Raw genomic sequence first — 22,359 nt, 5'->3', positions numbered from 1 at the left:
CCGAAGACAATCTTCCGTGGTCATATGGCCAGTGTGACTGACCCTGCAGCACAGACTTCTGCGGTTTAGCCCGCAGCGCCACCACGTCCCAACGAATAAAAATTCCACCAGCATAGCTAACCAACCTGATTACCACCAACCCCCAGAACTTGCCGCACCACTTACTGTGCAGTGCATGTGGCCAGCGGCATCTCCTGCGCCCCAACCATGGCAGTAGCCTGGCTGCTACAGCCCCACCTCCCTGTTCACCCAGTCACTCCACATCTGAGCAGTGAGACTCATTCTCCCACCCCCAAAGACTAAGCCGACTGGGAATGTTATGGTTTCACACACTTTCCATAGCCATCACCATAGCTGATGCCTACCTGGTCTGTCTTACCCCAGGGTGAGCAAGATTAGTGTGGCTGAGTAGCTATAGAGAGAGGTGTGTGACTGGGAAACCATGATACCAGATGTAATGCTTGGAACATTTGTGTAGGCTTAAACACCTACATCATTATTTTGCCCATTGTTTTCCCCTACAAGTTTACTACGAAATTGCCATGCTTGCTTCTTTCACTTTATACTAGTACATATATGACTATCAAGCAAACAAACAGGTTTGTTGTACTATCCAACAAACAGCAACAGAGCATGGACAGAGTTCAGTCCTCTGAAGATGCTGGCCACAGAGACTGGAGAAACGTCAGAAAGAACAACCTTCAGAACACGGCCAAAGAGCCCGAAAAACCCATAACAACCAAACTGGTGTTCTGTCTGTGATTCTTTTATCACTTTTTAGATTGTAGGAAATACAGTATGGACCAAATCCACTTGTTAGTTCTCAGCCAAAGTAAGTCCACTGAATGAAAAGATCATATATTCCTGTTGACTTAAGAAAACCCTTTTATTTGATGGGTTGACTGCAGTTGGGAAAAACAAGTCAATTTAGCTTTGTGACTTTGGGTGTTTTTAAAACTGATTTCTAGCTTTCCCTCCTTTTTTCTGATAACAAAAATGGAAGCAGCAGTGGAAAAACACTGACTTGAGAAACAATTTTTTTAAAAAAAATAAGTGTAAAAGTCACATGCTTGTGTGAATTGTATCTTCCTCATCTATAATGCTGTGGGTTGAATACAGTGTGCATAGAAGATAGAGACAGAAGCGGAATTGGATTCATGGAAGTGGAGAAAGATAATAATATTTCTACATGCAGTTTATAGAAGGAAGAAAAAAAAGACTGGATACACTAGAATTCACCCTGGATTAAGAGAGCGGATTTTTATAGTGTTTACCATGAAAAGTATTATTTCAAGATTGCAAGATGCTGGCTGACTGGGCCACATTCAAAGTGTTAGTTCTTATCTATAAAGCCCTTCACGGTTTGGGACCTTGGTACTTGTTGGAGGGACTTTTTTTAAAAAAAAAAATCTCTACCTGTACCAATTGATTCTCCCAGGCCATGCTGCTTTGGGCAGCTGGGAGACAAGGAAGTAATCCACCAGGGCCTATCTGGTCATGGCCCAGTCCCCTTTGGAAGAGGCTTGTGGTGCAGCTGTGTCTGGTCTCCTCCCTCACAGTTTTCAAGAGGCTGTTTACATAACAAAACAAGGCTGTTCACATAAAAGTTTTAAGAGCATCCACTCTTAGTGTAGCATGGGTTGAGCATCTTTATATTGCTCATGGACCTTTGATTTTAATTTGGAATTTATTTGTTGGGGGGGTTGCCTTATTTGTTCGTATGTGGGGGTCCGTATTTAGTATATTATTTAAGAGTTTATTTTATTTTATATATGTTTCTTATTGGACACAAACCACCCTGAGTACTGTTTATCACTAACTGGTGTGGTATACAAGTCAAATAATTAATTAATTCTTGGGGAATTGCTCTGTTTCTCTGTGCTTCCAGGCAGAGAGACAGATCTTGGGACAAGCAGTGCTGGCAGAAGAAAAACTTTGGCTTGTATCCGTGTCAGGCGTTCTTAAAGCCTATGTGGCTATGCCTACCAATTTCCATCTGGCTCAACATAAAGGTGTTGGCATGTGCCTCATGCTTGTTTTCCTCCCAAATGTTGCCTGCCCCATCTCTATGGCACCACAACACGCCCCCCCAAGGACTCAACTTTGACCTTGAAATCTCACAGAATGGGATGCTGCTGAGCTGGTAGCCCTAAGAAGAAGGTTTCAGTGAAGACTGTGAGACTCTCTAGTTTTTCATCCTAACCAAGCGCAAGACCAGCAGAGGTTGGGGCTGCCCGCCTGAGTTGTAGGCGGACCACAAGCAGTCGAACAGGATAATCAAATGAAAACCTCCCTTCAACAAAGAAACAAAGTGCTCCGTCCAAAAGACAACAGATTGAATGACTTGTTCCTATACCTTTAGATTGCTTAAACCACAAGGGAACATATTTAAAATGTGGCTGATCAAATTTAAATATGGAATCCTTTGACTTTGACAATAATGTTTCATTTCTTTGTTTTCCTTTTGCAGAAAATTCAGTCTATGTTTTAAACTATGGCCTCTCTTTGGATTGTATGACAAAGAATAATTTCCTGTGTGAGAGCTGATTAGCACCTTATCTAGATTAACGTTTGCCTTATAATAGCACTCTGTGGTTTCACTTTCTCCCACAATGAATGAGGTGCACCCAAGTCAGCAATTTTGGGAAGATGCAATATGTTTTGCTGGGCCTGGTAAATTAATTATAGTGCAATGCCTTTAATATTTTGTCTTCAGAAACCTTCAGCAGCTCTTAAGCAATTACCAAGCAAGTCAAACTTCAGCTTGGACAGAAGGTAAAAAGAAACCGAGAAGAAATAACTGAGAAAGGTTGTCAAGATTAGGTACTCCGCTAATGTTGATGGAGTAAAACACCTTTGATATAGTACATGTTGGAGTTGGGAAAAAGAAGAGACTCTCTCTCTTTTTTTTTTTTTTTTTTGGAAGAATATGGCTGCTCACACCACCTTCCACCTTCACTGACCCTTTCTACTTTGTTGAAGGCATGATGAGAGACTTCCTGCAACCTTCACAAACTTTCCAGAAAGAACACAATACTTTTGAGCAGAGAATGCATGACACGGATGCAAGATAAATGTGTCTGATGCCTCCAGTCTTTCCTTTCAATTTTATGCTCTGCCCTTTTATTTTTATTTATATTAAACAGAGGCATGCTCCTGCACCTACTGTAGCAGCCAATTGCTTCTCATGTTAGACCACAAGAACTGCCATCTTTTCCCTCTCATCCCAGTGAGAATGGGAATGACAGTACATCATCATGTAGTGACATTCCCACTGTTGTTTTAAAGAAATGTCTATTGCAATGGGCAGTGGTATCCAAATTCAAAATCTGCCAGCAGCAGTGGGTTCGGAATGGGTAGGCCACCATGACACAACCCTCTTCTGTTGGCAGATCTCAGATCTGCTGACCCTGCTGGATTTGCCAGCTCAATGGCTGACATAGCTGGCAGAGATAAACTGGGAGAAGACCCAAAGGTGGGCAGGGCAGTGATAGAGAAGGGGAAGAACCACATCCAAACTTCTCTCAGACCAGATTGTGAAACCCTAGGCAGGCATAAAGATAGGCAAAGGTAAAAGTAGGCTAAAGTAATTCTAACATCCCTAGGCTGAAACGGGCACAACCACAGCAGGCTTAGCATCAGATCACTCAGTCCTCAGCCATCTTGGCTAGTCTGGATTGCACCCACTGGAAGAGAACTATGACCTCCTGAAAAGAAAAAAAAAAGGTGGAAACCTACTTGGCTACTGTTTTAAATTGCAAGTGCTGTTATTAATACAACAAAAATGGCATGAATGATAGCACTAATAATGTGCAGTGTATACTGCTAGGTATTCTCAGTTCTACCACTTGGCATTGAATTGGGGACCTTAATACAGGAAGAAGCAAAATCACACGGATATTGTGTTTCGTGGGTCTGGAGAACTGGATTGTAATCCACAAAAGCTCACACTGAAATAAATTTGTTAGTCTTGAAATTACCCAACTTTGTAGTAGTAAAACAAAAACAGAATGAACCTTAAAAACAAAAACAAAAAACAGCTGTAATAGATTCATTTTTTCAATCTGATGAGGCACCTTAGTCTAATATATGTTTTAGGCTTTACCCATAGTGAATATTTGATCCTTTTGTTAAAGAGTATAAACATGACCTGTGGCTTTGTATGTCATTGTATAGCTCATGGTTTGAGAGCTTGATGACCTGCACCTGCAATGCGTGAACTGGTTCCATTCTAGAGTAATGCCTTTGGAGGCTGAACTGAAAGATAAAGAAAGCTGGACTGTTGGAAAAGTGATAGTTTCCCATTCAGGCCATTTCCCTCTTCTCTATACAGACACAGCCAAAACTGTGCTCACGACCTGTGCTTCAATCCCAGGTAGCCGGCTCAAGGTTGACTTGGTCTCCTACCCTTCTGAGGTTGGTAAAATGGGTACCCAGCTCACAGGGTCAGGGGGAGCAATGTGTAGCCTGCGTAATTAACTTGTGAACCACCCAGAGAGTGCCTGAAGTGAAATGGGACAGTATATAAGGAGCACACTTTGCTTTTTTGCTTTTTGCTTTTATAATGGTTGGCAAGGGTTTTAGATAGATTATTTATATAGATCGAGTGCTCTCAGCTAGGAGGATTCTGTAGTTTTCACTTATTACATCCTCTAAGGCATTCATTATGAACTTTGGGGGGGGCACGGTCATAAATATAATACAAAAGAAATATAGGCCAAATTAGGATTATATAAATCACATAACAAACCATTAAAGGTGGAGTGTGCAGATTCTTTTCCAATCTGTCATCGTCGTTTAGTCGTGTCTGACTCTTCATGACCCCATGGACCAGAGCACGGCAGGCCCTCCTGTCTTCCACTGCCTCCCGGAGTTGTGTCAGGTTCATGTTGGTTGCTTCGCAGACACTGTCCAACCATCTCGTCCTCGGTCGTCCCCTTCTCCTCTTGCCATCACACTTTCCCAACATCAAGATCTTTTCCAAGGAGTCTTCTCTTCTCATCAGATGGCCAAAGTACTGGAGCCTCAGCTTCAGGATCTGACCTTCCAGTGAGCACTCAGGGTTGATTTCCTTTAGAATGGATAGGTTTGTTCTCCTTGCAGTCCAGGGGACCCTCAAGAGCCTCCTCCAGCACCACAATTCAAAGGCATCAATTCTTCGGCAGTCAGCTTTCTTTATGGTCCTGCTCTCACTTCCATACATCACTACTGGAAAAACCATAGCTTTGACTATGGAGACTTTTGTTGGCAAGGTGATGTCTCTGCTTCTTAAGATGCTGTCAAGGTTTGTCATCGCTTTCCTCCCAAGAAGCAGCCATCTTTTAATTTCGCGGCTGCTGTCTCCATCTGCAGTGATCATGGAGCCCAAGAAAGTAAATTCTGTCACTGCCTCCATATCTTCCCCTTCTGTTTCCCAGGAGGTGATGGGACCAGTGGCCATGATCTCAGTTTTTTTGATGTTGAGTTTCAGGCCATTTTTTGCACTCTCCTCTTTCACCCTCATTACAAGGTTCTTTAGTTCCTCCTCACTTTCTGCCATCAGAGTGGTATCATCTGCATATCGGAAGTTGTTGATATTAATTCCGGCTTGGGATTCCTCCAGTCCAGCCTTCCGCATGATGTATTCTGCATATAAGTTAAATAAGCCGGGGGACAATATGCAGTCTTGTCATACACATTTCCCAATTTTGAACCAGTCTGTGGCCCCCTTCAAATGTGCCAGGGACCCGCAGGGACCCATATGGCCCCTGTTGGGAATGGCCGCTCTAAGGGAGGACTTTTGACTGGGTTTGAAATATTAGCATTGGATTCAACTATACAGGAATTTTTATGTGTGTGCGCGTGGGTCTGGTCTCTAGGTGCTTGTGTGGATTTCATTGTATGGGTATACCATGTACATACTTACAATGACAATAAATTATTATTATTATTATTATTATTATTATTATTATTATTATTATTATTATTATTATTATTATTATTATTATTATTATTATTATTATTATTATTATTATTATTATTATTATTATTATTATTATTATTATTATTATTATTATTATTATTATTGTTATTGTTATTGTTATTATTGTTGTTGTTGTTGTTGTTGTTGTTGTTGTTGTTATTGTTATTATTAAATGGGTTGGATATAATAATATTATTAAATAATATAATCATATTATTAAATGGGTTGGATAAATGAATGAACAGGTAAAGATATTTCACAGATGAAGAAAGTTGCTTGTTTTTTAGTATAAAACAGGAGGGCATTTCTTGGGTGAAAGAATGTACAAAAAGAATGTACTTGACCAAACTATGGCTTTTGATAAATCTCTTCATTTTGAAACTGGATTTGTTTGTAATTGATCTCCAAGAAAATGTAGCAGAAATTATTAAAATTATTTTTATGTTCAATGTCTCCTACCAATGCATATATACTGTATTAGTATTTGTTAGAGTTGACAATGTGTTTTCAATGGCGCTTAAATTTATACCTATTTCTCTGGGTGGGAGGAGTATTTCTGATCCCTCTACATACATTTTGGCAAAGAGGAAACCACTGAAAGGCAAATCCAAATTATCTTTTAAGTCAAATCCTGTTTCACTGAGAGTTGATTCTGGCACCAACCTAGGCTGCTGCCAGATTGGTCTCAACTGCCTGTTGTGGCCCAACCCTTTCTTAGCATAAGGCTTCTTGTACAGAAGAAGATCCAGTGACAAGGAGGTTTTGTGGCAGTAGTTAAGACCTCCTCTTTCAAGCTAAGAGCAACTATTCCCACTTAGAAATCTGGGAAACTGAGTGTCTAATGCTTCTCTGCTCAATTAATGACTCAGATGTCCTGATCACCATGAATGTTCTACATGCACAGGTAAAAGAGGAGATGTCTATGGTTTTGCAACACACACACACACACACATACACACACACACACACACAGAGAGAGAGAGAGAGAGAGAGAGAGAGAGAGAGAGAGAGAGTTCTTCCTGTCACCCTCCCATCTTGCAAAAATATGTGGTGGGAAATGGCACATCCATTGCAAAAAGATGGCAAAAATATCTCCAAGTATCCCAAAGGTTTTGAAAATTCTTGATGGGGGGGGGAACCTGCCAGAGAACTTTAAAGAAAGTTTAGGGGGCTGGAAGAAAAGTGAATTATGAGCCAGCAGGGGAACTCACCCATCTCTAGACTGTGCTGTGGATAACAATGGAGCAAAAGAATGGGCTCTTCGCCATTGTACTAGATGAAAGGCTCAGTGGTGGCTATTTGCCATGGGAACATTTGACTTTTTAAGCACTTGATCTTTTGCCTCTGAACACATGGGAACTGAACAAGGAAACTCAGGAAACCTCAGCTAAGTTGTTCCCAATGCATACAAAAGATAATCCAAACCAGAAGTCCCTAGCGAATTTGTGCTAATGGAGAGGATACTAGAAGCAGATATTTTAAAAGGCATATTGCATTCCAGACTTTCCATCTCTCCCCTGCCCATCTCTTGCTGCCTATATTATCCACAGGATGTTTCAGGGACCTGAGGTTCTCTCTCAAACAGGTGGCACAACAGCAGAGTAATGGTTTGTAGCACTGATGACTAAAGCTTGGTGGAAAACAGCACTATGTACAGTGTACATATATTCAACTGCCAGTCCTTTAAAAGTTTTCATAAATTTCTGCACAGATCTGTTATTCCAGGTAATACCAGTTGCCTTCCCCAACCTCCTTTACTATGCTTGATTAACTCATGAATAATCCACATGCACTGGAAGGTAAGACCTTGATTAGCACAAACCAGAATGTCACAAAATGGTGAGTAAGCTTCCACGTTCTCCAGAATTCTTCATCACACTAGATGTTAATGAAAAAGAGGTGTAAGTATGTGTTGGAGGAAAAGCTGGGAAGAAGTTCTCATGGTTCATATAACAACAATCATTTGGCTTTCTAAAATAAGCAATTAAGTTTTTAACACCCTTTTACTAATCCCATGATCCCATGATATAGTTTGACTGGAACTCCCATCATCTCTGATCACTGGCCATGATACCGGCTTAGAATGGCAACTGACTCATAGCATAAAAAGGAAGAAACAAAAAGCTTTTTGTTTATTTGATTTGGCTTTTTGCAGTATATATCTGTACTCGAAGCTCTGCATTCAATTTTGTTTTCTGTATGGTTTGATGCTGTAATAATAAAGTATGTATGTATGTATGTATGTATGTATGTATGTATGTATGTATGTATGTATGTATGTATGTATGTATGTATGTATGTATGTATGTACCGTATTTTTCGCACTATAAGACGGACTTTTTTCCACAAAACAGGGAGGTGGAAAGTCTGTGCATCTTATGGAGCGAAGAAAACAGATTATTTTTTCCTGTTTTGTTCTCCTAAAAATTTGGTGCGTCTTATGGAGAGGTGCATCTCATGGAGCAAAAAATACGGTATGTATGTATGTATGTATGTATGTATGTATGTATGTATGTATGTATGTATGTATGTATGTATGTATGTATGTATGTATGTATGTATGTATGTATGTATGTATGTATGTATGTATGTATGTATGTATGTATGTATGTATGTATGTATAAAAAGGAAGCTGTGTGTTACCAAAAGGGAAGACAAAGAGGGAAAGTGAGTCACATGAAATTGCATAAGCTTTGTATTTGTAGAGATGCAATACTTGGAGTGGTTATTATAACTGAAATAAAAATGACAGTGCATCTCACTCTAGTGGAGATGCTAGCAGCCAGAGGACCGGTGCCCCTGGCTGAGCCTGCTATCCAGGTGCTAACCACAGATGGACAACGTTTGGTTCCCTGATTTCTCAGCATATGGTTCTTGATCTTTAAATCAAGACAAGACAAATCTTTAAATCAGATTTTGATGGGAGCAGCCCTTCAAATGAAAATCACCTTCAATAGGAAAGTTGTTATCTGGCAACCTTCCAAATGGAGGATTGTCCTTCCAAAAAAGAGACTATGCGAACATTCTACTCTGTCTGGCTGCTGATGGTTATCAAGCATCAGACTGAGTAGTTAAAAGCCAGTCTGTTCAATCATACTTATTCTGGAAAGTTGACTGAATATGTGCATGTGTTCTTGAAATAAGAGATTGTTAAACATATAGAGATGCTTAAAACAAAAGCATGTGTATGGGTGCCTGTTCCTTCATATGATCTCGAATCAGCCAGTCAAAAAATAACTCCTATATTTGAAAGGAGAAGTTTACTTAGACAACATATGTGATTCTCTCCCTCAGCAGTCTGAAATAGAATTGTCCATTCCACCACCATAGATTTCTACCAGATTTCCTTCTGTTCTGCATTTAGATCAGACATCAATTGGTAACTTCATGACAGAGAGTAGTCACATGTCTGAGTCATGGAAAAGAAGCTATACCTCAAGAGATTGGCCTGATGCTAAAGGCACATGTGAACCTTCCTCAAGCTCTGATGCCATTATTGCTTCAAGCTCATCTAGAAAAGACTGTTGTCCAGATCATAGACAAATTACTTTTTTGGACCTGTTTAAAATTCTTCAGCCAGCATGGCTACAGTACTGTCTCCAAAGAGTAACTTATCCCACATCTGTCACGGTGTTGGGATTCTGAATAAAAGTTGCATGCATTTTGGAAGAGTCATATTAATGTGCCACAGACTGTATCATTTAAATTGTATTTCAATGTTTATTTGATAAGAGATCAGAAGTACTTACAAATAAAAGTATAGCTAGGTTATATTACAATTGTTATTCCTCTTAGAGTGCAATTGTACATTTTAAGTTACTTTTGCAGTTACAGTGGTATGACCTCCCTAAATCAATGGTTCCCAATCTTGGATCCCCAGATGTTCTTAGAACTGCAACTCTTAGAACACCTGGCCAGCATAGCTAGTGTTGAAGGCTTCTGTTAGTTTTGGTCCAAGAACACTTGGGGACTTAAAGTTGGGAACCACCATAATCTGTCACATAATTCCACTGCTGGTTTGTGATGTGCCTTGTGCTCTATTGTAGCTGTTGATGTAACAAAGTTATGGGCAGAAGAACATCATGTTTTCTACCACAGGAAAGCTGCTTCCAGCTTTCATAGTATTTTTTCCTATGAACTTCCTCTTTTTTAAAATGCAACTGGAAAGGGAGTATCAATTTTGTGGGTACCTTGGAGCTACCATGTTTCCCTGATAATAAGACAGGATCTTATATTAATTTTTGCTCCAAAAATAAATTAGAGCTTATTTTCAGGCAATGTTTTATTTTTTTCATGTACAACAATCAAATACAGTCATCTTCTTTTGGTTGCTGCACAATGGTGGAGGGTGGGGTTTCACTTAACTGGGGCTTATTTTGGGGGTAGGGCTTATATTACAAGCATCCTGAAATATCATACTAGGGCTTATTTTCAGGTTAGGTCTTATTTTCAGGGAAACAGGATAGAACTAGAACTAATTTCTTCGAAAGACACTTTCCAAGCTCTGTATTTGATGCATTTAGTCTTGGAGTTGGGTGTCATCAGCTTGCTCAAGACACCCAACTCTATCTCTTCTTTCTGTATAACTCCAACGAAGCTATCTCGGTTCTAAACTGGTGTCTGATGCCAGTAATGGTCCGGATGAGGGCAAAGAAGTTGAAATCAAAGACAGAGGTGCTCCTGGTCAATCCACAGGAAGATGAGGGAATAGGGATTCAAAAATGTATTGGATGGGGTTATACTGTCTTGGAAAACTTAGCATTGCAGCTTGAGTGTACTCCTTTGTCAGGAGTGCATTTGTACAGTGCAAGCTAGAGCACCATCTGTGCCCATTCTTTGAGATGTCTGATTTGTCTACAGTGACACATACCTTAGTAACATTCCATTTGGATTGCTGCAGCACATTCTACTTGGGGCTTGCTTTGAAGATGGTTTGGAAACTTCAGCTGGTTCACAATCCATTACTCCTGACTAAGGCCAGTTACAGGGAGCGTTTCACTCCTCTGCTACAATTGCTGCATTGGCTACCAATCCATCTCCATGCCCAGTTCAGCATGCTGATTAGGGCCTATAAAGCCTTATAAGTTTGGGTCCAGGCTACGTAAAGGACCATGAACCTTCTTGGACACTATGATTTTAGTGGTGGTCATCCTATCGGTCCCATTTCTGTCGCAGGAGCATTTGACAGGGACACAGGGGAGAGACTTCTCTATGGCTGCTCCCAGGTTCTGGAATGTCCTCTCTGGGAAAGATATGTTACCTCCATTTCTTTTTAAATTTTGGCAACAGATAAAGACCAGCTTATTTAAGCAGCCTTTTAATAACTAAAATTGAGTCCCTCGTGTATGCTGGGCCTATATTCCTTAAGTCTGTTTTAAAGTTTTTAAATATTTAACCTGTAAAATTGTGATTACATGCTTAATTGTTTTTTAACTTTGCAATTTTACCAATGCCACCCCACCCACCCCATGAGGGTGCAACAAGACACTGAAATTATACAAGGCTCTATCAGGCTAAAGAGGGTTGCACTTCTTGAAAGTGCAGACTGACATTTCGAATGTTCCTTCCACCCACATGCAAGAATCTATTGCTTTTAGGACAAGAAACTATAGTGTATCTCAAAGCAACCCTATTTAACCCATTCCTTCACCTAAGCCTCCATGTCCCTGCAAGGTAAAGTTGGATTTAAAAAAAAATTGTTGATGAATTAAAATCCAGCACTGGATTGTAAAGAAAAAAAAAGAATGAAAGAAAGAACAAGGTGGGGGGAAGATCCCCCTTCCTTTCTTCTTCTGTCTCCCCCTCCAAGGAAGTAGAGAAAACTGCATTTTTTTAAAAAAAATATATTGGTAAGTGGCATACAACTTCATTGGCTTGCCACCCAAGTGGCACAGTACTGGATTCTTGGTGAAAACACCTTCCACTGCTGCTTTGGTTCGATAGCAGTGACTACACATGCAGGAAGCAGAACTAATAGAGCCATTTTACCCTCTCGAAAAGAAAAGAAAAAAGAGTAGCCCCTGCCAGTGATACAAAAAGGCTCAGAGAACCATGGAAAGGGGTTGGACTGGTTTACAATTACTAGTACATCATGTAGGCACTAGAAAACAGATCAATACTGACCATGCCAACAGCCATCCAAAATGGGATCTAAAGCACCGACGGAGTTCCCATGCCTACACTGGGATTGAACCCAGTGCTTCATCATAGCCGCTTCACCACATTGGCAATAACGCTCACACTATTAACAGCTGATCTTTTAAAAAAAATCTTTTTGCAGGTCTGGGAGTCCTAGAGTCAAGACTGGGGTCCTGATATTTCTGCGTAGCTAGAGGGAGCTTAACTGTTTGTCGTCAGCTGTGGTCCATACAGAGACCAGGGAGCCAGAACTGTATCTACTATTTGCATTAGAAAGTAAGCTTCCATTTGTGGCTGTGGAAAGTGCTTTAAAAAAAAAAACAACTTCCAAAGCAAGAGACAGAGGAGAGAGATATACTGGGACTGAGCTGGAACCCTTTCACTCCTACTCTTGGGTCTTGATGTGCATCGGGTCCCCCATGCTTGCTGACTGCTTTTAAAAAGCCCTGCCCTAACAGGCCCTTATGTATGGCAGTAAAACGAACTGAAAGTTCCATGCCACAAAAAAGAAAGAAAAAAAGACTAGCACATTTAGTGTTTTATATACTACAGGACAGAGCACTACGCACCAGAGGATAGAACCCATTTAATCAGAAGTAAAATGGGCATCTGCTTTGTAATTAAATTCATACTTTCTGAGGTGCCACAGGCTGTGTTTTTAATGATTCTTTTCCTATATATTTGTTTAAGGACAAGTCCTTATTACAACTCAAGCTGAAATGCAGAGAGAGCAAGGCCCAGGTGCTTTTCCCAATCCCATCTACTAGCGTTGCGCTTTTGTTCCCCCACCCCCACCCCCCGTTCTCCATTTGCTATAGCCCTACATTTGACTACCACATTTAGGCAGCCTTTCCCTGTAAAAGATGCACAACCTACCCCTTCCCGTGCCTGCTAACATTTTTCTAAGCTCTCGCAGCTCTAATAAAAAAGGTTATATAAGCGGGCACTGCAAACCCACATTATTTTTCTTCTAGGAAAGAAAGAAAACCGTGTGCGTGTTCTTAAACATGGGAGTTCTGTGCAAGATCTTTCCACACATGCAGAGATGACTGCCATTTCAGCAGTTGCATGCAGGGAATGCTTCGATAAACACAGAGAGGGAGGGAGGGAGGAGTAAAAAAACGCTTGCGTGGTCCAGACGTCTCACTGTCTACTTCTCTGGTTACACAGGCTGCTTCTACCACCACTGCTCTTGCAGCGGTAAACTGCTTGCAAGGTTCCTATTCTTCCACTTCTCGCTCTTTGAATTAGATTTGGACTGGACAGCCCTTCAAACAGGGGGCACCTTCAAAGAGAAATTGTCCTCTGGCAGCCTTCTGCTTTCAACAAAATATCCGGCCATCCTATTTGAATAAGGCAGGCCATACATACAGCCCATCTAGGAGAAGGAAAACTCCGATTTCAAACCTCCACTGCCTTGTGGCTATATCTACTCATGGAAAAGGCTTCAGGAGTTAACCTAGAGGCAAAATCCGGAGCTGGAGTCCCGAAGGCAGCAGGTGTCGTTCTGTCAACTCCTGCCACGTTGCTGGAACCAGTTGTATTGGCTCTTGCCTTTCCATTGGACCATTTCAGCAATGTGGAGAGGGGGGATCTGCTGCTTGGGTAACAGCCTATCCTCCATATTACCTTACCCAGGCTTCATGCTCTGGAAAGGACACTCCTCGATTCAGAGCATGTTACCATAGTCTCTCGAGACTGAAGGATGCCTATGATGAGTGCCACAGCCTTCTCTTTGATACCACAGTCAACATTTCTTTTGTCTTGTCACTTGACTGTTTAGATAAAGGTGTTTAAATCACTACAGGGATAAATGAGTATTCTTTAATAATCTTCACTTATTTCCTCTCTCCCTCTTCTCTGCCATCAACCTTTAGCTTCCCTTATGTATTTGGTTCAAGGTAAGGTCCACTCAGGACTGCGTAACACCATTCACAGAGCCAGCCCTCAGGAAATGAACTCAACAACACTCAGCTTGAATTGAACTAATGAGTGTCCAAAGAATGTTGTTTATTCCTAGACTCCAGCACAATTCTTCATTCTCTCTATCACTTCTTTCCTCTCTCCAACTCTCCCAGCCTGCTCTCTCAGACTGCTCCAATCCAAGATCTAGAGATGAAATTAGATAAAACATCCACTCCATACTGGTTTGGACGTTGTTGTTTAGTTGTTAGGTCGTATCCGACTCTTTGTGACCCCATGGACCAGAGCATGCCAGGCCCTCCTGTCTTCCACTGCCTCCCAGAGGAGGTACTGACAAGCCACCAAATGTTAGTCCAGATAGAAAGATCTGTCAGTACTTCCAAAGGATGCTCAGTGCATGTGTGCATGCATGCATGAGGCTGCTCTACAGTGGAACCTCTACTTACGAAATTAATCCGTATTGGAATGGTGGCTGCAGGTCGAAAAGTCTGTAGCCCGAGTCTCCATTGAACTACAATGCATTGAAAACCGATTAATCCCTTAACCGGCCGTTTTTGTTCTATTTTTGTTCCATTTTGGGGTTTTTCTGGTCTGTAGGTCGATTCTTTGGCTGCAAGTTGAATCTAAATTTTACGGCCAGAGAAGTCTGTAACTTGAAAAGTCTGTAAGTCGAGCCATCTGTAAGTCAGGGGTCCACTGTACTCCCCTTCTGCACATCATGTCATGCATGCATTGAGCACTCTACACAGAATTTCTGGAACCATAAAAAACAAGTTTGTTCTTATCTTCCATGTGAAAGCTTTCAGGTCTTCCAAGATAGCTATCATATCTCCTCTCAATCTCTTATTCTAAACAAGCTAGGGATTCTTCAGCATTTCCAGATCCTTTGCCATCTTGCTCCAGTGGACATGTTCCAGCCTAATAATGTCCTTCTCAAACAGTGATGCCAAGAACTGTTAACAGTAGTGCAGGAGAGAGCAAGGTCTGAAAAAGCTGGATAAAGTGGTGCTATTGCTTCTCTCAATCTGGACACTCTGTGCCTGTTGATGCAACCTGGTATTGCGTTTGGTCTTTTTGGTGCTGCATCACATGATTGACTCACATGCAGCTTAGAGTCTACTGACATGGTCAGCGGGAAGTAGAGGAACCTTGAGCTCCCGGATGCCTTGAACTCCTTGGAAGAAAACTGGCAAATATAATAAGTATATACAGTACATAGAAACCTACTTTGGGTGGGGAGAATGCTAGAAATTTGCCACATGTAAAGCACATGTATGGGCACATACATATACTCATTAGCACATTAGTAAGAAGGGTGATAGCACATGTGGCAAACTCCAACCCACAGGGCACATCTAGTTTATTATGGCTCTGGATGTAGCCCAATAGCTTTCTTCGCAAGCTGTGCCCTGTTCTCCTGTTCCAGCACTAAGGCTGCAATTACCCTAGCAAGCCAAATCAGAGTGATTTGGCTCAATTTGCGGCCTTTATGATAGCTGAATTTGCAGTCAATGATCACACAGGGGTTGTGGATTGATCCAGGAGTTCAGGGTTCACACTCAATGCAATGCAATCCGCATTTCAGCCCACAGCTTCTCCTTCTTTCCTTCCTTCTAGTCCCACCTTTTTGATCTTTTCACGGTTCACTAAGCTGCTTGATTTTGAAAGAGCTGTACAGTGTTCCAGTAAAGGTGGCAGTGTTCCAAAGTTCTTCTTAACGTGTACAGAAATACCACATACCATAGGAACATCTTTTAGTTTGTCTGGGTTGTTTATGCTTTGTCATTTTTTTAAAAAAAAATTGTCCAGAGGTGATATAGAACTAAGCTAGGTGATCTAGTGCTAATCTCATATATGTAAAAACAATAAAAAGTGTTGTGATTTTTTTTGGAAAAAAAAGGATGATCAGGGGTAAAGAACACAGGGTAAAGTGTTCCTGCAGTTCTGAACATTGTGCTCCAAATGCATACACCACTGAAAAGAGACACACACACACACACACACACACACACACACACACACACACACACACACACACACACACACACACACACACACACACACACACACACACACACACACACACACACAGTTTTTACAGGAACAAATCAACTAATCACATAGGAAAAAAGTCAATTTCAAATTGTTTTGGCATTAAAAAAGTAGACGTCCCCAATATCAGAGGGGTGGAAAGCCACGTTGGGAGCAAAAAAGGGGCAGACCGAATTGACCTGAATTGACCTTTGCATCATCTTGTCAGGAAAAAATGTTGCCCAGTTTTAACCAGAATAGGGGGGAGCCCTTCATACATACTATGTACTGTAAGGCCACACTGTTCACTATGGAAGATTACTTGAGAATAAGAATTTCTGATCTTCTATGACTTCTGACCAAATGTGTAGGATAGTAGCACTCTGTAAATAATATTGGATTACTTGTATTGTGCAGGTATTTCTGAGGGGGTAATCTGCTTGCCACATGCGGTGCACAAGTACACATGTGTTTATGCATGTCTGTGCCTGCACATAAACAGCAGCAAGTGACAGAGACTTTTTTTTACAGTGATTAATAAGTGAATGCATAAGGAAAATTTGATGGTTAGATGTAACCCTTTAGGGGAAATCTTCCCCTCTGATGGAAAGCAGCAGATCCATTAGTTCCAGATAAGACTGCCTTTTAAAAATGCTGCCCAGTAAAGAACTAAAATGTTTGAAGAGAGCTATTAGCATTCACATTTTAGCTTAACATCTTTTTCATGTTTAGGTCTTAAGAGGGGGGGAAGCATCATATTTTGATACGAACATCTGTTTTATGTTTCTCTAAAGGCATACTTAGCATGATGAACATTAACCCTTGAATATTCAAAATGGGCAAGGCTTTTTAGCTCCAGTCAGATAGACTGTGCTCAAATTCATTGTTAAGAGTCCAGTAAGGCCAGCTAGCAGGGATGTGGTGGCGCTGCGGGCTAAACTGCAGAAGCCTTTGTGTGCTGCAGGGTCAGAAGACCAAGCAGTCGTAAGATTGAATCCACGCGACGGAGTGAGCTGCCGTCGCTTGTCCCAGCTCCCGCCAACCTAGCGGTTCAAAAGCATGCAAATGCAAGTAGATAAATAGGGACCACCTCAGTGGGAAGGTAACAGCGTTCCGTGTCTAAGTCGCATTGGCCATGTGACCACGGAAGATTGTCTTCGGACAAAACGCTGGCTCTACGGCTTGGATGAGCACCGCCCCCTAGAGTCGAACACAACTGGACAAAAATTGTCAAGGGGAACCTTTACCTTTACCTTTAAGGCCAGCTAGACTTGTCAGGTAAAGAGGGAGAAAGAAAGACAGCTCGAGGAGAGCAACAGAAGCTGGATTTTTCTGATGGCTTTTGCTCCAAGCATGCAAAGAGGCCAATTTTCCACAAAAATAGTAATCCAGAAAACAGCAGGTGTGCTTCCTTTGGGGCTACCCCCTCTATCACTCTTTCTCTGGAAGGGCAGTCGTGTCGCCTTCTTTGATCAGATGACATGTTGACTGGCTCTCCAAACCACCTTAGACATTTTTGCCCCAATCAATCAACCCACAACTGACCCAAAACATTTTGCTTACCTCGAGCAAAGAAAAAGATGGGGCTTGCCTCCCATCTCACGGGTTTGACCCAGACTCTGCCTTGTCTGGACGTTGCAGTTCTATTCACAGATAGTGTTGCTGTGCAATTTTGACAATCACCCCTCCCTTTTCAACAGAAACTCACCCCATGCAGCCCAGACCCCTGGTTTTGTGCATAGTATTTTCAGGGCAATGGAGGGAAAGGGGGAGTTGCAGGTTCCTCATGCAGGATCCATCCTCATTGAATGTGAATTCATGCCTTGCCATGCACCGTGTCCTCCCTTGCACTGAAGGTGCTGCTCTCCTCCCGTCTTACCCCAAAGCACCCACTATTTGAGGCAGGTCTCCCTTCCTCTCCTCAAAAGGGCAGGGCCTGCAGCAACCTACAATTTCAGGTCCTGGACTTGAAATGAGAGCGAGTTCATAGAGGCTATGGCATTCTTATTGCACTGAATGGAGGGAGGGGATTATGTATCCGTGGGATCAGCATCACCTCCACACTTGTGCTGAAGATCTTCCTGCAAATCATACACATACAGCTTTTTGGCTGAGGTGTAAGGCTATAGGTTTCAAGCACTCCTGAATGAGGCAGGGGTAATCCAACATAGCCAGACAAAACCAGATTGAGGAAGTCTGATTTAGGCCTTTCTCTCTGCTAGCAATTTGATATCCCCTTCCTTTAGTCCTGTTGCTGACTTAATAGAAGGCATGCATCTCCTCCACAGCTGGTTTAAGCTACTATGGAAATATTCTCTACAAACCATTGCAAACTGTAGGTGGGGCTAAACTGGTATCCAGTTCATTCCCCAAAGCAGTGACACTCTGTCTGCCTTCCAGGCCCTCTGCAAATACCAGCTTTTTGATAACAGGCTTAAGTTAAAACTAAAGATAGGAACAGTTACTGTTCTGGACTACCACTCCCCAAATACCCCGGCCACCCTGGCCAGTAACCATGCTGGCTGGGGTATTCTAAAATTGTGGCCCAGAAAAAGTGGCTTTCCTTCACCAGGGTTTAAGTCCTTAGCCCATGTTTCCTAGTAAAGAAACAAAGGGCCAAACGAGATGTAACTTTGTTCATTGTGTGTCTGACTTTCTTTTTCATTTTCACTGTTGGGGTATTGCAGGAGGGGTTGAGTCTTTCCGAGATTTCAGTAGGAGAGGAACTTGTGAGAGGAACTTTGTTTTAGCTGCAGTCTGGATTGGACAGACTCCCCTGCTTATTATTAATTTATTTTCTTCTCCTTTTTAAAATTAGCACATAAGGGCTAAAGACATCAAGGATATCACATCTGTATCAGTCCTTAAGCTAGGTCTATATGCTGGCACAATGACATTTTCCTGTTCAGCTTTATGAACAAAGTGGTGTCCCATCCAGGTCCAGGCCCAAAAGCCACCTGAATAGATTGCGGAAACTTTTTTCAACACTGACAATGGAACAGCGTTCTTCACTGTGCCAAGAGGATGCGGACCCACTTAGGAGACAACAGGGCAAGACACAGGGCACACAGCTCTCCCTTATGCCTTTGGCTCTCCCTCACCATCTGCTGCCTCAGGCAACTGCTTCACACTGCTTAGTGATCAGGAGGACAAGAACTCCCAAGATTTCTTATTTTGCAGTATAGGCCGCTGGCCTGCACACTTGCCCAGTCCTTCTTGTTATGGTGTTTACTTATTTGCCTACTCTGGCCAGCAACTCCTCTCCAGGATCTCAAACATGGACCTTTGCATCACCTCCACCCTGATTCTTTTAACAAAAGATCCCAAGGCCTAACTTGGAGTCTTCTAAAAGCCAAGCATGAACTGTATTATTCAGTTACACTGACCCCAGTTGTGTGCCGTTTTACTGCAGTTGTACTTTTCCTCTGATGTCCTGGCCCCATCTTCCTTTTCTTCCCCTATAATAGCTCATCTGTCAATGTTCAGATTATACATTCTATGGAGCATGGCTTTGTCTTCCTCCTCGTTACTCTGCAAAACCCCATAAAATTGAGTTCTGCACCATATGACTGGTTAGATGAATCAAAACATTTTTCAGGGCCAGTATTTTGCCAGAGTGTGAGAAAGGAGCAGTGCTAATCTACTTCTAATGCCTATATTTTTAAGAGCCTCCTGGTCCTAATGAAACTCGTGGCAGAGTTTTATTAGGGCCCACCCCACCAAACCATGTGCAGAAAGCAGATCGGCCCCTGTTTCCTTTCTTGCAGTTTTCCTATTTATGAGAAATTGCCGTTTGTTTTACACAACCAAGAAATCTTTGTCCTGAGAAGAACAAGTGCTATCAGTAAAAGGTTCTGCAGGCCCATATGTAAACCTTCCTAAAAAATAAAATGAATAAATCTCTCAGTCTCCCCTCGGGGGGGGGGGGAACCCAGACACCCCAAGGTGGTGCAGGGTTGAAAATCTCCCCCTTTTCACCTGTGCAGGAGTGCTGCCTATTCCCTGTTGTATTTCTGAGGTCATGAGTGACATCCAGTGGTGAGGAGGCAGATTCCCTATGCTTTATGGTCATTACTTTGATGCGTGGTTTCATAATGGATATTTACTTTGCCAAACGCTCATAATTGGCCGTTCTTATTCTGGATTTGTGTGGGATGCTTTACCAAATATAATGCTCCTGGGTGAGCCTCCCTTCAATAACTTGTTCAGCTAAAGCTGAGGTGATGCCGGTTTGGGCCCTACCTATCTCTGAGAAAAGTCCTTACAAGGAGCCCAACCATCCTGCCCACCCTCTTTCTTTCCTGTTCCCCTCTCAATCTCTTCTGGAGGAAGAGGGCCATTCTTCCCAAACTCTCCTGCCTCCTGGCTTGCTTTCTTCTCCTTTGCTACTTTTGGAGGCATATTTTAGTTGTGTTGTTGCTGTACAGTTACAGGACTCAGCTTCTCTGTTTTTGGCCAGTAAAAAGAGCAAGAGGCAGCCGGATAGTGTGTACTGAAAAATAAAGGACTGGGAGGTTGCAGTTATCTGCCATTTTCATTTAAACCATTTCCCCTCACATGAGAGCAATATTATTTTAAAGTTCTCCAAGTTGGTGGCCATCACCAGATCTTGTGAAAGGGAGTTCCATAACCCACATACTCTGCCAGGCATACTATATCTGTTGAGAGCAGAACTGTAACAAGGATGAAGTAAGTGAGACATTTGCCTTGGGCACATAAAGTTAAGAGGTGCAGAAAAACTGTATAAAATATAAATTTACTGTCCCAAGACAATACTGCTGGGAAAAGTTGAAGGTGGTAGGGAAAGAGGAAGACCAAATATAGGATGGATAGACTTAATAAAGAACCAGCCTTGGAATTTGCAAGACCTGAGCAGGAATAGTAATGAGGTCTGGGGGTCATAGAGTAGCTGTAAGTCAGAAGAAAGCTGATTACACACAACAGCAACATCCTATGCAATTAGGAAAAGCATGCACTATTCAATTGTTCTTCATTTAGACAAGCTCACCATGCTAGAAGGGAGCAGGTAGCTCTTCTTCACATAGAAAGCAACAAACCTACTTGGGGATTTGTTCTTGCTCCTGTGTAAACTCTACTCCTGAGCAAAAACCGTGAACTCTTTCAGCTCCATTGTCATGGTTTTGTCAAGAATAGTGGTTTTGTTGTGCTTCAGAGAAAGTTTAAAATGGAAATAGTGAAGATCATTCAAATTATTCTCAAAGGCTTTCACGGCTGGGATACGTGTTATAGGTTTTTCAGGCTGTCTGGATGTGTTCTTGAGATTTTTCTTCCTAACGTTTTGCCAGTCTCTGTGGCCGGCATTTTCAAAGGACATCTTCTGACTCCTAACCTCTGAAGATGTCGGCCACAGAGACTGGCGAAACGTTAGGAAGAACAATCTCAAGAACATGGCCAGACAACTTGAAATACCCAAAACAACCATCATTCAAATTATCAGTCCCAATAGCTCCTATTTAAGTTTCTAGCTTCTTGAAGGATATTAGATGTTTTAAAATCAAAGCATATTAATTTTGTTCAGTGTTAACTTTTTTTTAATGAATCACCTTGTTAAGAAAATGGGGGGGGGTAAAGATAGCTACTGAGAGGACATACTTTTGAGCTATTGGGTAAATAAAGAGTGTATCAGTGAAATTGTACAATGATGGGAGAAATGAAATGTTATAAAACTGGAAGTATCTTTTAAAATATAGCATCTCAAATTATTACTTATGCATTAGTTGATTATATGTACAGATCTTATAACTAAAACAAATGTTGTATAGTTATGATTCTTGTTTCTTCTCATGGAAATATTTACCATTTTCCTAAAACAACTAGTATCAAATCATGGGAGCACAATTTTATATTCTTTCCTCATCGAATTAGCAAGTTAGGGCTCTGGTAAGGAAGATAGTACAGTACCTGCTAAAGCTGCTAGAATAATATGTTAGTTGGCTATTTTATTTTCTTCTAACTCTTTTCTCTCCAGGCTGATGAGACAACCATGAGCATCAGGGAATCTCACCATCCTGAAGCATAATTACTTAGAAGCAGAAGTTAGAAGTTAGAAATAAGTAGCACTGCAAGCAAGGAACTGCCTGAAACACATCACTTTTTTTGGTAATGAATTCTCATTGTAATTTTATTTTAAATAATCAATTTATGTTTTGGCATAGCAGTAATGTTTTCACATTACTTTTAATTGTTCATCTGTTAAGCCATTCTTTTATTAATCCAATGAGTTGACAAGTTAGATTTTTGTCACATTAAACTTGATAACTTATGTGGGACATTTTAATGAGTTA

The 22,359-nt window shown here is 41.5% G+C and overlaps 1 long non-coding RNA gene across 2 annotated transcripts in view; it reads right to left on the bottom strand.

Annotated features, from left to right (window-relative positions):
• The window catches only part of LOC110084739 (uncharacterized), a 48,701-nt gene extending 26,777 nt beyond the window's left edge, over positions 1–21,924 (bottom strand). For both annotated transcript variants that reach the window (XR_013541692.1, XR_002301531.3), the window contains exon 1: positions 17,618–21,924. This is a non-coding gene — a long non-coding RNA (uncharacterized LOC110084739). The remainder of the gene's footprint in view (positions 1–17,617) is intronic.
• Between the last annotated feature and the right edge of the window lie 435 nt (positions 21,925–22,359).

Source organism: Pogona vitticeps, chromosome 2 (assembly GCF_051106095.1).
Source record: "Pogona vitticeps strain Pit_001003342236 chromosome 2, PviZW2.1, whole genome shotgun sequence".
NCBI classification, from domain to species: domain Eukaryota; kingdom Metazoa; phylum Chordata; class Lepidosauria; order Squamata; family Agamidae; genus Pogona; species Pogona vitticeps.
Note: the sequence above shows the minus strand (reverse complement) of the source record. Positions and strands in the feature narration are given on the sequence as shown.